Source organism: Ambystoma mexicanum, chromosome 6p (genome assembly GCF_040938575.1).
Source record: "Ambystoma mexicanum isolate Mex_15411 chromosome 6p, UKY_AmexF1_1, whole genome shotgun sequence".
Taxonomy (NCBI): Eukaryota; Metazoa; Chordata; class Amphibia; order Caudata; family Ambystomatidae; genus Ambystoma; species Ambystoma mexicanum.
This window is the reverse complement of record NC_090935.1, coordinates 1446118661-1446131550: the sequence shown is the minus strand read 5'-3', so window position 1 is coordinate 1446131550 and position 12890 is coordinate 1446118661. Positions and strand designations below refer to the sequence as shown.

Genomic DNA, 12890 nt, shown 5'->3' with positions numbered 1-12890 from the left:
ATCCTATTTATAGTAGCCACTCCTCCCCACCTCTCCGTTAACATATCAAGGATTTTTTTTGCCATTGCCCCTTAAAAATTAGCTCCTATAACTGCGACACAACACACAATTCGTGCACTTTAACTCTACAGCAACCACCCGGAAGTGAGTCTCTTTTGCATGTGTGACGCGTCGTACATCGCCAACAAAATATATAGTCTGCCACGTGCATTTCAAAGTTTCATATCGAGATATTTTTCGAGTGGAAAAGTCAAACAAGCTATATGAGTTTCAAAAGTAGAGTCCTTTATTAGTCTTATCTATAACCATATGCACAATTTTTGTTAGCGCAGCGGAGAGTCTCATGAGCGGTGTGATCCGGTGGAGGTAGGGTGAGAGTGTGTATGGCAGATATTCCAATAGTTCATGCAAGAGTAGAATACATGTTATTGTTTTGATTGGCTGATTTCTTTCTGTTTTGCGGAAAGCAGAAGGAGCATTTCTGAAAATAGCAGCGGGGGACTGGTGTATCGTATGGATTGACACAAGAAGTGCTGGAGGAGGAAATGACATTACAACAAGCCAGGTAGGAGGAAATTACAAAACAGCAAAATTGTTTGTCACCTCCTTTGAAGTAATTGAGTCCCATCTGCTGTAGCTTGTAGAAAACACGTTCCCTATTGCATATCATAACTCTTATGTATGTAGTTCATCCTGTCCCACTTAGGGATGTAACGGTATAACGGTATACCGTTAAAGATACTGTGAACCACTTAATTGAACAATAATAACCGTCACATTGTTTATACCGTTATACCGTTTATACCGTTAAGTGTGCTTTTCAATCTGATTTGGAAAGGCTGCAGTAAGCACTGTTGGATGTGCCGTCTGCCAAGTAGTTTTAGTTGGAGCAGTTTTTAATGCCATTCCATAAACCACACGTGCCTGACATAAAATCAATATGTTAGCAATAGGAAGAATAAATACAGTGCCAAGAAGGAAAAGGGTTTACTTTGGGATGGCGGCTTTGGGGTTTATATATTTATAATGGATAATGTTTGCTAAACATATGACAATGGGGGATTTCCCTGGTTCCATCATTGAATTTACATATAAGTCACGCTGCTAAATTGACTCAGCTCTCTGGGTATTCCCTGCTGCAATAACAAAGGGTAACATGTCCGTGATTACTGAACACCTTTTGGCCCGCAAGTAAACTAAAGGCTGTAACGTAAAGAGAGAGTGTGTGTGTGTGCGCGTGTGTGTGCGTGTATGCGCACAAGCGTATACTACCATCAGCCTCCATTGATCTGTGGCATGCAGGTTATCAAGATGGTAACATGTGCATCTTCACCAGTGGCCAGTGGGGGAGCTAAAGGCCTAAATGACCACTTAAGAAAAGCTATTCAGTTTGCTTTGCCAGTCGCAGCAGGCCCCCCTCCCTCCTCTCCACATCCACACGTGTGTTTGGTGGAAGCAAGGGTAGGCATTTCAGTGGAAAGTATGTTGAAAAGCCCAATTCTGGTCCTGGGTTCCTGATTTTGTTTGTGATGATAAATCTGACAATTTATGACCTTTTAGAAAATATTTGTTAAGATTAGTTAACTCCACCTGCTATACCGCGATAACCATGATATACCATCATTTGGCAAGAAGGTTATCATACCGTCATAAAACTAATACCAAGACACCCCTAGTCCCACTTTGTGTTCTGGGACTTGAGGTTTTGCATTTAAAATTTAAAGAAAGGGGGGAAAAACAGCTAAAAGAATTCAATAAATCAAAACAGGACTGGATGGAGTGCACCATCCTGACCTGGGTCAAGTTGACAGATGTACATTTACCACCATCTGCAAAGCGTGCATGACGGGTTTAAAATAGAAGCCTTAAAGGTAATATGATATGGCATTTGTAACATGCCTATGCACAAGTGTTTCAAAGTGGGAAGGGGGAACAGAGGGAGGACAGAGACCGCGATCTTACCAGGTCAAGTGACACTGAGATCGTGCAAGGGGAGGGGGACGGGAAGGGGAAAGTGCCAGGGGAAAGGGGAGGGGCAGTGCTGTACATGGGATCAAAACAATAACAAGAAGTGTGGCCAGCAGGTGGCAGGTGCAAGGGTAAGTGCAGACAGCAGGTTTCCAAAAGTGCAGGTAGCGGGACTTTAGGGTTACATATACAAAACCAAGTGTAAGGGTGGCTGGGAGGCAGTGCGGGTGTGCAACTGGGCGGGCAGGGACCTGGGCCCGAAATTTGAGGGTAACCAGGTGACCAGTGCAGTATCAGACAGGGAAGCAGGGGAGAGGAAGAGAGAAGGCAGAATCAGACGGAAGGTCTTGTAGGGGCTCCCTGAAACTGGAGATGGTTCTCCTCAAGTTTCAGAGAGGCAGGGAGGCTGTGCCAGAGGGAGGCCCCAGCAGATGAAGGAGATTTACCACCAACTCTTTGCTTGGAGAAGCGACTGACCCTGAGGGAGTTGGAGGTGGAGGAGTGAAGAGCTCAAGTAGGAAGGTAGTTACGAAGAGAGGGTTGTAGGTATTTAGGACCCAGGCCCCAGAAGGCCTTGTGGACAATGCAGAGGGTCTTGAACTTGATCCTTGCAGCCACCGGGAGCCAATGCAGAGATTTCAGTGCTGGAGAGATATAAAATCCCTGGGCTTGAGCCCAAGGACAAGCCTCGCAGTCCTGTTCTGGATGAGTTGCAGAGGGCAGAGAGAAACAGCAGGCAGATTTATAAAGAGGTTGTTGCAGTAGTCCAGCCTAGAGGGAACCAGAGCTCTAGAGACGGTGAGCTTCTGGGGGAAGGAGAGGAAAGGAAGAATACCTCTGATGAGGTACAGTTGGTAGTTTGACTTCAGAGATGTGAGGAGAAAATGAGTGTGGAGTCGAAGAGTACCAAGGTTCTTAGCCTCACAGGTGGGAGCAGGCAGAGGGCCAAGGGAGGCCAGCCAGAGAGTGATAGGAAAGGAGGGTGCAGGTCTGCCGATGAGAAGAATCTGTCTTACTGGCATTAAGGCAGAGATCGTTGGCGGCACACCACTTCTGGATAGCAGGCAGACAGAGAAGAAGAGGTGGCAGAGGGGAGCCAGGTATTGGTTGAACAGCAAGGGAGAGAGGTTAGACCCCTGGGGAACACCACAGGTAGAGAGTGAGATGGAGGAAAGGAAGGACCCAAGTTGGACCTGGGAGGGTCGATCAGAGAGGAAGGAGGTCAGCCAGACCAGGGCCTGATCAGTGATACCCAGGTTATCACGGAGACGATTGAGCAGGATGGCACGGTTGACTTTGTCAACGGCAGAAGAGAGCTCGAGTAAGATAAGGACAGAGGGGAGATTAGAATCAAGGTTAGAGAGCAGGTGGAATCGGTAGACCAATCCAATATATCTTGCAGGGAACCACCTGCTTAAACCTTCCAGCCATCACCTCTTTTGTTTTAGTTCGAAACCATAGTCCCTTTGAAAAAAATTGGCCCCAAAGATGGAAATATCAATTCCAGCTAGGGACATGACCCATCTAGCCAGTGTAAGACGCTATAAAAGTTAAAAAAAAAAAAAAAAATGTACGCTGTGATTTGATTATTGCAGCATTATACAGTGCAGAGATTTGGGCATGTGAAAAGTCCTCAAGTTTGGGGGGTTCAGAAAACACATTCTTAGTCAATTATGTCACAACCGAGTAGTGCCCCTAATGCTACATTGCACATAGAATGTGACATACGCCCTATAGAGCATGTAATGGCTTCCAAACCTTTATTCCTATGGGTTTTCTTATGGTCAGCACCCGGGCTGCACATGTTCAAGGAGTTTTTGGTTAACTTTCTGGCTCTTGAAGGCCGCCGTACTCCCTGGTTTAGGCATGTTAAAAGCATGTGCATAATCTTGGGCCTCGTACAATATTGGGAGTGACCGCCATGCGTTAGCCCGGAGAGCAAAGATGTGATTAAAGCTGCTTGCACAGAACATTATAGACAGGTTTTGGGGTCATCTTGTGCAAGGCTCTCTAGTGGCCAGATTTACCTGCAGGTAAACGGCAAATTTGGTTTGGAACGTTATTTGGACGTTATCATTCCATGAGAGCAGGTACTTGCTTGTAGCCTCCTTCACGAAAAGTTGGAATAACGTAAGATGTCTTCTTTGTCAGTGCTGTGGCGCAGAGAATGACTGTCCTTCACTTTTTGCTGTTTTGCCCCAGGTATAAAAATCCTAGGACAATGTACTTATTGCCACTATGCACATCAAAAGGCTTTAGGAGGGCGACAGGTTTTGGAATTCTCCAGAGGATGCGAAGACCCCAATATGTTATATTACATTGTCAAATACACTCGTAGGGCGTGGCTTAGGAGGACCATGTTGTGTAGCAGCAGGCAACTTATATAATAAGCCTCTAAAACATTCTACTTGCTGTAATGACCGCAAAGCCCAGGATTTTAGCGATTTTTAAAATCTAATTTGCTGTCTTTTATGGAAATACCAAAATCATTTTTTAAAATGTAATATGTATCCAATAATAAAAGTTTTACATATATAAGCACATAACATCATTAACATTTTCATCTTAAAAACTACACATAAAATCCGCGCTCATTTGACAGTATAAAAATTATCTTTTGATAGCTCTTTTAAGATCTCTAAAGTCATCACAAAGAATGTCATCAAATAAAAAATGTAATTCAAGTCAAGTATACACCAAATAATTTTATCCAAATGGTACTCATATTACAATTATCCATAGAGTTCGCATAGGCCATAAGAAATTTTCGACGGAGTTTGTCAAGACTATCACATATTATGTGGTATGCTGATTCTAGAGTATTTACTCCGCAGAGTCGACAAAACCTCAGTTCTTTCTGAATGCCCACTTTGGGTCCTAATATTTCCATGACATCACAAATATTAAGTTTGAACATCAAATACCATCGGATAGTGGAACAATCTGGGTATGCCAGTTGATATTTGGGTTTAAACTCTCTCACTTCTAAGTGATCTAAAAATACTCCATTGTTGGATTTGGTTGCCAGATTAACTTTGCTCTCGATCAACATCGTATATCAGATTTTTCACTTTACGTTTTATCTGACCAATGGAGTATAACAACCGGCAGGATGTCTCATTGTTAATTTAATTAGGGGCTGATTTTAATTTCATGCACGAGTTATCAGATTTTATGAACTGTTTTTCTGCTTTATGTATGTAGTGTCTTGTAACCACGTATATGTTAATTGATCATTTGCATTGATATTTCATGTATGTTGGTGCTTTTTTGTATTTACACCGAAATAAAGCTGAGAAAGAAGGATTATTGATCCTGAGATCGGCTGAAGCGATTTCATATTGTTTAAAAAATTTAACACCACAGAGTTTCTCTTGTTCTGGAAAGATAGGATAATTAACAGTAGCAGAACCACATTTAGTATGTCAGGTAATAGTCAAGCACAAACCAAATGGCGAAAATGATCTGTTAGTAATATCTAATTCTGTAACATCTGAAACAGAGCATAGTGAGTTTGCCAGACAACTATTTTTAAAGATAAATTTGTTAGTAGGCCATGTATTGAAAAGATTGAACACATTAACATCTCGCAGAACAGTTAATGTAGGACCTGGGGGATGCAACATTTTCATGCCTTTTAAGAAAAGCATTCAGATAGGTGGTTACCTATGGATTACCCATCTAGTAGGACATGCCCAGCTGAAACGGCTGATCTGTAGAGGTTAATAGTGTGAAAAGTTTTGTTTTGGTAAAAAAGAGAATACAAAAAATGTACCGCCCTTTAAGACAAGTCGTTACAGGATGTAGGTCTTGCCTCACACACCAGTGAACCCAAGCTGCTTGATAACCCTCACACACCAGTGAACCCAAGCTGCTTGATAACCTTTGGAAGTTCCGGGGGCCCAAGATTCCCTAACGATCGAAGAAGTCAAAAGTCACTGGAGATTCAAAGAACCCATTTTCCATACTACCAGTTGTAGTGATTCTTGACACACTAGTTCGTATTTCCATTCGGATCTACCTGATAATCAGTGGAGAAGTGCTGGATACCAACCTTGAGATGGCAATAGAGGAGTGACTAGAACTACAGACGTTTCCTCTATTCTCACTTGCCAAAGCAGTGTGGGAATCGTCATGAATGGCGGAAAGGAGAAAACCTCGAATCTTGGACCATTCTTACTTTAGGCATCTAAAGCCATTGCCTCAGGATACAGCCTCCAACTGAAGAACAGTGGAAGTTAAGTATTGGGACGGGATGAGAATAGGTCTACCTTCACAGGTCCCCAAAGTCAAAGACATTTCTGAAAAACGGATGTAGTTTCCAATCGCGGGGATCCCTCAAGTTTTTTTGAGTTTCAATCTGCAACTGCGTTGTGTAACCCTGGTACGTATTCTGCTAGAATTACAATCTCTTGGTCCAGGCAAAAAGGCCAAAATTACTTTGCTATCTCCGCCAACATGCGTGAATATCTTGTTGACATATTCCATTGCAGATATGTTGTCCATCCTCAATAGAATGCAGCAACTGGTCTTGTCTTTTGCTTGACTCTTGAGAGCAAAGGAGCCTGCTAACACTTCTAGGCAATTTACATGAAGTTCCTTCTCCTGGGGGCGGAGGGGGCCATATCCCCCGCCCCGTGGACCAAGGGCTGCACAAGCACCCCAACCTAGGATACTGGCATCTGACTCTATGATCAGATCTGGAGCCATGGTGAATATCGCCTTGCCATTCTAGGCTTGCATGTGTTGCAACCACCATCCTGGCTGTTGAAAGGCGGTTATCGTCTGTATAAATGAGGCCTTTCCTGAAGTGTAAAATCTTCAGCCTCTGTAAAGTCCGATAATAAAGAGGGCCTGGATAAATTGCCTGAAATCAACGAGACAGCAGATCCACAATCCGAGCTAAGGACTTTAGAGATATTAATTGAGCTTTCAGAATTGATTAAATCTCTTTCTTGCTAGATTTGATTATGGCGCAAGGCAGTAGAATTAAGGATTGTACTGTCTATTTGAACCTGAGAATTCTGTTATTTGCCAGGGCTTGACCTGAGATTTCTTCCAATGGATGATGAGCCTCAATTCCTGAATGCGGTTTATGGCGATTAGCATGCCAGAGTCTTGGCCTGTGACGTTAGAAGGATGTCGGCTAGGTAAATGATCAGACGAATTCCCCCTGCTCTCAAAGCTCTTACTACTGGTTTCGTTCTCAAAAGATGACTGCCTTCCATCTTGAAATAGTTGTATTGCAGAAAACCATCAATCTTTTAGATTGATAACGGGAAGAAAACCTTCCAGCTTCTTCCAAGACCAAGAAAATGTTGCAGAGAAAACCTAGTGTATTCATGGGTATCTATGGATATCCTTTCAACTGCCCCTTTCACTAAGATATTTCGTATCTCCTGACCCAGAAAAAAAAATGCTGTAATGGGGGAAAATTATTAGATTGGGAAGATATATGAATTGGAGAATGTGGAAACCCTGAATAGTCTGCAGAATCCATGGATCTCTTGTGATACTGTACAAAGAATGGGACCCCCTCCCCACACCCCCTAACTGGTCCCCTATTTTGTCCTGGGAAAAAGATTGAAGATGCAGATTAACCACTTTTAAATCTTTGACTTTGAAAACCTCTGCTCTTCATGGATCTGGTACGCCACACGCATCCACTTTAAGGCTGGAACATGTAAATTGGACATCGGCCAGCAACCTCTTCCTTTTCTCGCCTGCCCAAAAACACGACTTCCGAAGACCCTTTTCAGGTAAGCTCGAGCTGTATCCAACGAGGAATAGATACCAACATATTTGGAAATCTATTTAATGAAATGGTGTCCTGATAGCATAGAGCCTGCCCTGACACCTGATTCTCTAGAGACTAGGTCTGTTAATTTGTGATCTACTGTTAGCAGTACTCCTTTTTAGCACTCCTCCGCAGTGGCAGAATTGGCATTACCCAGGAAACCTATAACTCTTTGAGCCCACTCCCGGAGAGAGACTGGGCACACAAAGCTTTTATTTTCCATGGCTGCTTCGGTCAGGTCAAATATTTTTGTCAAAGAACCTGAAATGTCCTGACATAACTTTTGGGCTCTATAAAGGCCTTTTGTGTGGTCTTTATCCGATTTTGCTAGAAAAGTGACCAATTGTGGCTCTAACTCGGGAATAATAGAGAGTTTTTCCCAAACGAGAAGGTCTGCAACACCCTGACCTGAGTGTATTATTTTTTCTCTTTCTAGAGGTTTCATGAAACCTACATTTGAATATTTTGCTACATCAGACATCGGAGCCAATTTTCACTGTCACTGCGGAAGGATTAAACAAAGGGGTGTCTTGGGATCTAGTACTCATTGTGTAGTTTCAGATGCTTCAACACTAGGGGAAGCATAATCCTCACCCATACGGGGTGCAGGGATATATTTAAGGTGTTTTTGGACCTCCGAACCCTAAACCAGTCCAAGGAGGAATCGGTATCTTTATCCATCTCAGTCCCTGAGGACGATGAAAACGCCACTTTGCATTTCCTTTTTAAAGAAACGTCTTTCTTAAGAGCTGAAGTAGAACTTTTTCAATGATTTTCCTTTTTTGCGGAGGCACACTGATCAATGTATTTTACATATTGCACCTTTGGGGGACTTGTGTTACGAAACATCCTCCAATGATTGCATAGCAGGTGCTTCAACAAAGGATTCCTCAATTCCGGCCGTCCGAAATTGCTCCTCTCACTCAGGAGATGTAACCACTTTTTTTGTAGTTCGTTTTATAAGTAGTTATGGCATTTAAACTAGAAATGGGTGTTTGAAGTGCTAGTCATATTGTTAGACTGGAATTGTGCTGCTCCTAACCGAGAACAATAGAGTTGGGCCAAATCGTTAAATTGCTCCCTTGTAATTCCAGAGGTTACTTCTGCAGGGTCAGAGTCTAACACCACCTCCATAATAAAACTAAAGGAGTTCTACAATTATCAAGTATATTCCACAACTAAAATAAACTACATTTGTGTGCATGAAGTTATGAACCTTGCTGAAAGAGAAAGCTGGGCAGGGATATGGAGTATGTGAAACCAAGTATCCTGTGTGTGTTTTGTTGAAGAGAAATGAGGATATGGAAATGGGACTGGTAACACACAATGTAACGTGGTGTGTACCATGAATGAGTTAACATAATGTAGAACAGCCGGTCTACAGTTACCAGTGTATTTATTGTGCATATGCTCTACTTAATGAATGGGAGCTGTGAAATTCACAGCAGCTATATCCTGTACTGTGCTCCCTATTGTAAAAAAGAAACCAAAAAACAAACCGGAGATGCTTTGTTGTGCTCACCGCATGAGCGCTTATTATAATAAACAAGGCAGCAGCAAGAGTGCATTACAAGGCAGTCACTCGCCTTTAAAATTGCCAGCACACAATGAACAGTGAACATATATTAATCATGTCGGCAGCGCTGATTGCTGAGCCCACTGGAATACAGTAACAGGAAAAATAACACAGTGCTAACTGAAGCCGGCAGTGGCCAAGAAGAGAAAGTGATGTTACAGCACAGACATGTTCAAAGGCAATTGGTACCACGTTGGTCACGTTCAAAGTTCTTTGTTATGTCTGGACCCCGGAGGCACCGGGTCCTGACAAGCAATTGCTGGGGACACCCAGCCGACATACACAGTTGCAGTAGATCACCCTGTTGGACCATGGGCACATTGTCGGATCATGGCCTGAGGGCACAGAGGCCACTCGGCATCCAGCCACGCAGGGGTTCTGCGGGGCACAATTACATGGAAGGCAGAGTTGCCTCGTAGGGCTCTGCCTGGGCCCAAGAAACGGGACCAGCGTTATCTCGGAGGGGCGCTGTCATTCCGAAGGGCTCTGCAGGGCATGCCCTCTGCCTGCGCAGCAGCTGGTTCAGCATGGCAGTGATGCACAGCAGGCAGGAGTCTGGTGGAGTGACTGATAGAGCGGGAAACCGCTCATCCCTTTTATTACATTGGTCACATGGTCACAGACATGTGACATCAGTGCGAGCCATTAGCAGGGACTCTTTATTCCTTGAAGGGGCACAACGTCATACTTTACTTGATTTTTATTTACAAAGTTAACCTCTTTGCGATCTATGTGCAAAATCAGAGCCTCCATGTTTTGACCTAAAAGTCTGTCCTCTGGACCGGAGTCTACAAGGCAGAGTGTAGCTACCCACCCCAACCCCCCATTATCTGTCCATTGTAGAACCTTGGTGAGCAACAATCTGGGGCCCCATCTGTACCCTGCACTGCAAAATGCACGTGGTTGAATGAGTATAATTGAACTAGGCAAAAGTAACAACTATTTTACAAGACCACGAAATAGAAGAACTAAAGTAGCATTGATAGCAAGGATTATTTAAAACAAATGTAACTAATTAGTATTATTATTGTGGAGACTAGAGGGAGGGAATCAGCAAAGTAGAGAATGACAGAAATTGGGTGCTGTTGCTAGTTGGGGAAGAAGTAACATATATAATTCTAAAATGGAAGAGGGTGTAGTGGCCCCTCAAAATTGCTTGTCCCAAACCCTGCCACCATAGGTCAAATCATGTGCATTGTTAGGAGACATTTAGGCAATTAACAGAAAGTTGACACTTTAACATATTTGTAACCCATGTGAGTTTATTGTGAAGCTGTTGTGCTAACGTGGAAAGGTTCTGTTTTAATAACCGCTCCAATAAATACATTGTTCTAGGGTTGGCTTTTCACGTGTAATCTAAACTGCAGGCTTGGAATTAAGTGTCTTGCACAGAGGACATATTGGCACTTCTGCTAGTTTACTTCCTAATAATTGAATCCTTCGTTTCAGAGGGAAATGTTGTGGCAAGATTACTTACTTGTAATCTTGATTACTCTTGGTCCTACTTCATCATCACAGTACTCACCTTTGAGTCCCCGCCTCTGCAGTAGGAACGCTTTTTCAACTTTTTACTGATCCTGCTCCTCCTTACCCAGAGGTAGAATAACTCCTATCTTCCCAAAATAACCTTGTTAGCATTTCCATGTAGAATCCTTGATCCTTTCACACAGGGTAGCTGAGGACAGATGCTAATAATCATTTAGCATTTATATAGTGCCACGAACCCTCCGGCATCTGAGTGCTGCCTATTATTACCCACAGGATGTGGTGCTCATTTATCGACCTCGGAAGGATGAAAGGCTGAGTTTGGCCCTGCCGGGAATCGAACCTGCGTCGGCAGGCTCTGCACGGATGTCAAAGCGAGCGCTCTACTCGCTGTGCTATCTTACCGGCTAATACTAGTGCTAGTACTGTGACAAGGAAGAGTAGGATAGCAATAATGAAGAGCATTGGTACTTAATCCCACAATTACCTCTAAGCCCCTCTTCTTCATCCCAGTACTTGGCTTTGACATATAACAAGGTTTTATCCAGGTGGAAGGAGCAAATGATATGCATGCCAATACAGTTTGATGCTGCTCTTATTTTAATTACACCACCCCTGTAGCACCAGATAATTCAATACCAGCTGTGGGAACTGCAACACCAAATGACTGATCCACTGGATTGTCCACATTGAAATTCGCAATGCTTGATGAATTTGGGTAAGCCCTTGTCGCTACCCCACAGATATTTCATTGACAAGCCTTGAGCGTCTGTTCAAGAGGCTGCCATTTCTCTGGTGGCGAGTTCATCCACAGCGACGGTGCCTGATCCTGTGGACCGAAAGGCAGAGGCAGCCTTTAAGAAGTGCTACGCTGGGGCCCATTTGGCTCTGAATGTCGGTGCAAACGTGTCCAATACAGCTTGGACTGTATTCAGGGTGGCTGAGACGTTCAGAAGCTGGTTCTAGTATGAAGGTGCAGCCTGCACTCAAATCCTGGGGGACATGTGCCTAAGGCCCAAATCATATCTAGCCTGATCTTTGATGGGGCCTCATCCCTGGCTCCTGGGGTGGTGTTCTCTGGCAGGCATCATCTCCATCTCAGTGATTGGCTCTCTGAGGGATCTCAAAAGGTGATGGCCTAGAAGCGGCCCCTTGAAGGTGAAGTTGCAAATGTGTTTGCTAACTTGTTTGAGGACAAAGTGCAAAGGTGGATAAGCACACAGATAAGCTCAATGTTTTCTACTGATCTAGGTGGAGAGCATTTCATAAGACTGTAATTTGATTGGGATCTGTCAAGTTCTGTTTTGTTCAAGAGGGGCAGAAGTTTTGAACGTGGGGAGGTTTTCTCCCAGGCCTGTGGACTATTCTAGGACTCCACCTTGGGATCTTCTGCTGGTGTTGAGGTCTCTTCCTGGTCCTCCATTAGTGCCGGTGGAGGATACTGATTTGAAAATTGCTGATGTTAAAATCCTATTTTTTTGTTCGTTTTGGGTGCTATCACATTTGCATGGGGATTGGGGCACTTGTGTCAAGTTTCTGAGGATTCTGCCTAATTTTCCCCAAAGGTGGTTTCCAAATTCTATAGGCCACATGATATTGTGCTTTTGGCCTTCCATCCAAACCCACCTTCTTCTGAGGAGGAAGGTTGGCATAAGTTGGATACTAGAATGGTGGGTACTTGTGTACACAGGCGGGACAATCGTCTTTCAGAAAGTGTAAAATGTGATTGGGACGTTTGGGGCCTCGGGGGCATTCGAAAGGCCACAGTGATTTCTATCAGCCAATTGATGCGTACTGTTGTTTACATGGTTTATGCAGCAGCATGGGTTGTGCTCTCGGCAAAAGTTCAGGGGAGTTGAACCAGGTGCATGGCCACATACTGTGCTAATGCAAAATGAATCTTTCTGCAAGAGTGACTGGGTGGGCCATTTTTATCAGACGACATCAATTGAGATGTGACCAGTCAAGCACTCTCTTCTTTTGGAACCAGTGTTCTGAGTCCTGGTATGCACTGAGGATAGTGGGTGTTAATAGATGGTTAATAAAGTTGTTGATTGGATATGC

The 12890-nt window shown here is 43.7% G+C and overlaps 1 protein-coding gene across 3 annotated transcripts in view; it reads left to right on the top strand.

Moving 5' to 3' along the window:
* Positions 1-12890, top strand: part of LOC138510496 (zinc finger protein 397-like) — a 73603-nt gene that overhangs the window by 300 nt on the left and 60413 nt on the right. For 2 of the 3 annotated variants that reach the window (XM_069626191.1, XM_069626189.1), the window contains exon 2: positions 471-565. The gene's annotated coding sequence lies outside the window, so the exon portion shown is untranslated. Of the gene's footprint in view, positions 1-467; positions 566-12890 lie in introns of all 3 variants that reach the window. The other variant, XM_069626190.1, reaches the window with a different exon arrangement.